Source organism: Octodon degus, unplaced genomic scaffold (assembly GCF_000260255.1).
Source record: "Octodon degus isolate 3935 unplaced genomic scaffold, OctDeg1.0 scaffold00201, whole genome shotgun sequence".
Taxonomy (NCBI): domain Eukaryota; kingdom Metazoa; phylum Chordata; class Mammalia; order Rodentia; family Octodontidae; genus Octodon; species Octodon degus.
The window spans coordinates 2,892,778-2,897,707 of NW_004524777.1; the positions used below are offsets into that span (position 1 = coordinate 2,892,778).

The following is a 4,930-nucleotide window of genomic DNA, read 5'->3' on the forward strand; positions in this document are numbered from 1 at the left end:
TAATTTCGGAACTAAAAAATATAGTGGTAACTATAATCAAAGAAGAACTAAGTGCTTCTAAAGAATACACTGACAAAAAAATAGAGGAGAATATAAAAATGATGGAACCCCTGAATAAACAATTTAGGAAAGAAATAGAAGCTATGAAACAGGTTCAAAGTGATATACAGGAAATTAAAAATATCAAATTCACACACAGAGAGGAATTAGGGCAATTACATCTTTCATAGTAGCACGGAAAAAAATGAAATAGGAATAATTTAATTTATTTATTTATTTAGTTTTGTATTTTAGGGAAGGGTCTACACGGTGTTCAGGGTCTCACTGCTAGATCGGACTGGTAGTGATCCGCGTGTTTTCAGCCTCCCAAGAGCTGGAATTACAGGCATGCCCCACCATGCCCAGTCTCAATTGCTCTCTCAGTGCTCCCTGGGGGTGGGGCTGACAGGGCAGGCTAGGGGATTGAACCCCTGGCCCCTGCACCTGCTTGCAGGCGCTTTAATGCACTGAGCTATTTGGCCGGTCCTTAGGCATCATTTTAGCAAAGGAACTAAAAAAATCTTTACAATGAAAACTCAATAATCTGAGAAAGGTAAGAAGAGGATATCAGAAAATGGAATGACTTCCTCTTTGCTTGGGTAGGAAGAGCTAACACAGTGAAATGGTCATACTCCCCAAACTTTTACATAGAAGTACTGTAATTGCAATCAAAATACCAACAGTATACCTTGCAGATGTCTAGAAAACATTCCTAAAATGTATTTGGAACCAGAATAGAGCTAGAATAGCAAAAATAATTCTAGGTAACAAAGGGGAAGCAATAGGCATCACAATCCTTGACTTGAAATTATACTACAGAGATAGCATAATAAAAAGAGCATGAGATGGGCAGAAAGAAAAGAAAGACAAAAGAGAAAAATAACAGACCTGAGATCAATGAAAAGAGCCAAACAGATTCACTGGAAGAAAGATAGCCTCTTTAATAAACGGTACTGGAAGCCTGGCACAATGGCACATGTCTGTAATCCCAGAACTTGAGAGGGTAAAGCACGGGGGACACCATGAGTTCAGGTTTAGCCTGGGCTACATAGTGAGTTCAAAGCTAGCCTGAACTACATAGCAAGACCCTGTCTTTAAATAAATAAATAAACAAACAATGCTGACAAAACTGGCTCTCCACATGCCAAAGACAAAAACTAGACCCATGTCTCTCCCCATGAACTAAATTAAGATCAAAATGGATTAAAAGTCTAAATATTAAAAAAGAAACTTTATGGGTAGTTCCTTCAAATCACATAATAAGGCTGTAAGAGTAAGGCCCAGTTCTTACCCTTAGGGTCACCGAAATAATGAGGCTTTTTTTCTATTAATTGTCTAGATTGCCATCAAAACTATACTATTCTGTTTTGTTGGGGCTGGCTGGAAAAGGGCCATGAAAGACATTCGATAAGCAGGATCCATACATGACTTTGTTAACTTTCTGGCCTTAAACTTGTTGATTCATTTCTGTGCTTTCATGTATTTATGAATTACTTTAACTTTGGGGGGAAACTAGGGTATAATCATTTGTAGAGTAGAATAAAATTATACCTGAATAAATAAAAAATAATAAATAAATAAATAAAAAAGAAACACTACATATGCTGGATGAGAGAATAGGTAGAATTCTTAAAGATGTAAGTATAGGCAAGGGCTTTATGAACAAAATGCCAATTGCATGGGAAATATTACAAAGAACAACTGGGGTCTCTTTTTTTGTGGTACTGGGGATTGAACTCAGGGCCTTGCGCTTGACAGGCAAGTGCTTATTCTACTGAGCTAGCTCCCTGGCCCTCCTTTTATTAAAAAGCTTTTGCAAAGCAAAAGAAATCACCAACACAGTGAAGAGACATGCCACAGAGTAGGAAAACTTTTTGCCAGTTGTTCCTCAGACAAAAAACCCTAATATCTAGAATATACAAAGAACTGAAAATAAAACAGACCCCCCAACTGAGATACTGAATTCAAACATGACATCCAAAATCAATACACACTTCTTAGGCGAAGAAGTACAATCAGCAAATAAATATATGAGAAATGTCCGACATCACTGGTCCTTCGAGAGATATTAGTTAAACCAATGCTGAGATTCCATCTCACCCCAGAAAGAATGACTATCATCAGCAAATCAACCAATAACAAATGCTGGAAGGGCTGTGGAGTAAAAAGAACCCTTTTCCACTATTGGTGGAAGTGGAGACTAGTGTAACCACTGTGGAAATCAGTATGGAGATCCCTCAGAAAACTAGGATTAGCGATTCCATTTGACACAGATATTTCCCTTCTTGGTATCTCCATAGAAGAATTGAAAGCATACCACAGTGATATATGTACACCCATGTTTATAGCAGCCCAGTTTATAATAGCTAAATCTCAGAAACAACCTAAATCCCTATGCATAAAAAAGATGCGGAGTTTTTATACAATGTGGTACTACTCAGTCATAGAGGACAAACTTTTCATATCATGCTACCTAGAAGGATAAACTTCTAGGGAAATGAATGGACCTTGAGATCGTGCTCTTAAGTGAAATAAACTGGAAACATGTATGTTTCACACTATTTCTCTAGTATGAGAAACTGAAAGTGTAAATAAGGGTGAAAATGTGTAATAGATATTGTGAAATAGGAAGAAATTGTTCAAATGGGAAGAGGAACTAGGGAGGGAGGAGGAGGAAAGGAAGGAAAAAATCTTGAGAAAAGAAGTATAAAATGGAATCAAAGCTTTTGTAGGTAAAGAGGGGAAGAGAGAAAGATTCTCGAGAAGAGGGTAATGGGAAAATGGGAATCAAGATGTATCATATACAAAAACTAGATATATCATTTACAGGCACAAATTCCCTATAATTTATGTTATCATTAAGTATACCTAAATCGTACCATTAAAGACAATATGACTGAAATAAAAAAATAATAATAAATAATCTAACCATTAAAATGGGCAAATGATTCACAAAGCACTTCTCAAAAAAAAGAAACCCAAATAGGGGCTATTTTTCATTTTCCTGCCCTCAAGCTTGCTTGGAGAAGGCAACTAAGCATGAGGACAGCTTATGTGGCTCAGGAGCCAGCCCGCCAGGGTGAGCTGGTTCTACAACTTAGCAACTGTTTGACCTCAGGCTAATACCTTTTAAGGTCCTCAGGTTCCTTGTGTCTCACAGCTCACACTGCTGCTGGGAGGATTAGATAATGCAGAGCACAAATAACTTTAGAGTTGTGTCTGATAAATAGTGAACAATGCCTGACTGTTTTTATTTTGATACAATTCATCGTTCTACTTTCTTCTTACTGTTCTATTGTGATTACTTTTATTTTCACCATCCAAATCATTGTTGTTACTTTCTTATTTTGATTTTTTCCCTTCTTTTACCCATCTCAGGCATTTTACTTCCCTCCGCTCTAGGAATCAATGGCAGGCAAAAATTGGAGACACAGAAGTCCATTAATGGCTTGTCCCAGGTTTTGTGGTTTACTAAGCCACCACAAAGTCATACTTGCAACTGTGGGATTGTTTGGTTGCATCTGAGCCTCCTGGGAAGCTTCTTTGCCCCTGTGATTGAGTCAAGCTCTACAAGCCTAGTAGTGTCAAACACAGAGAGAGGAATGCAGATACTTCTGGATTGGACTTGGCCCTGGGATATTTTCCATTTATCCTTGCATGGTACTTAGCCATTTTCTTTATTTTAACAACTGAGCACCACTAACTTCCAGCTTTGAAAAGTGGACCTCCCAGTAGCATGATAGACTGGGGACTAAACCTTTAATATATGGGCTTTGGAGGACCTTGCATCTCCAAACTGTAGCAAGTGTTTAGTATCACCAAGGAGTAAACACTTTATCAATTTGTGTGCCCTCCCACAGGACATTGTAGGAAACTGAAGACCTCCACTGCTCCAGTAAATGTCACCACTTCTGGCTGTCTCCTCTGCTCTCTAGAGAGCCTGTTCTACCTGCCTTACTGCAAATATAACATGACCTCTTCCACAGTGTCTGCCCAGTGCTATCATTCAGATTTACTTTATCAAATATTTGTAGTTTAGATCTATATTGTCTCCCCAAAACCTCATGTGTCCAGCGATGGGCCATTTGGAAGTGATCGGATCATGGGAGTATTATACTTTTCAGTGGATTAATACACTACAGAGTTCAGAGTTAAATGTGCTGTTAAAAATCTGAAAGGTGCCTTTTGGTTCCACCGATCCGCAGCCTAAGAGGCAGTCACCGTGCCCAGCCGGAATGGCATGATTCTGAAGCCCCACTTCCACAAGGACTGGCAGCGGCGTGCGGCTACGTGGTTCAGTCAGCCAGCTCGGAGATCCGCAGGCGCAAGGCCCGGCAGGCCAAAGCGTGCCGCATCGCCCCGCGTCCCGCGTCCGGGCCCATCCGGCCCATCGTGCACTGCCCCACCGTGCGCTACCACACCACGGTCCGAGCCGGCAGGGGCTTCCGTCTGGAGGAGCTGCGGGTGGCCGGTATTCACAAGCAGGTGGCCCGGACCATTGGCATCTCGGTGAACCCAAGGTGGTGGAACAAATCCACCGAGTCCCTGCAGGCCAACGTGCAGCGGCTGAAAGAGTACTGCTCCAAGCTCATCCTCTTCCCCAGGAAGCCATCGGCCCCCAAAAAGGGAGACCGCTCGGCTGAAGAACTCAAGTTGGCCGCCCAGCTGACAGGACCTGTGATGCCCATCAGGAATGTCTACAAGAAGGAGAAGCCAGGATCATCACGGAGGAAGAAAATAACTTCAAGGCACTTGCCAGTCTGAGCATGGCCCGCGCCAAAGTCCAGCTCTTTGGCATCCGGCCAAAGAGAGCCAAGGAAGCCACAGAGCAGGATGTTGAGAAGAAAAAATAAAACACTGTTGGGATCTTGTAATAAATGCTCAGAAAAGC

The 4,930-nt window shown here is 41.3% G+C and overlaps 1 pseudogene; it reads left to right on the plus strand.

Moving 5' to 3' along the window:
- LOC101571711 overlaps positions 1 to 4,892 on the plus strand; it is a 46,284-nt pseudogene extending 41,392 nt beyond the window's left edge.
- The last annotated feature ends 38 nt before the right edge of the window (positions 4,893 to 4,930 follow it).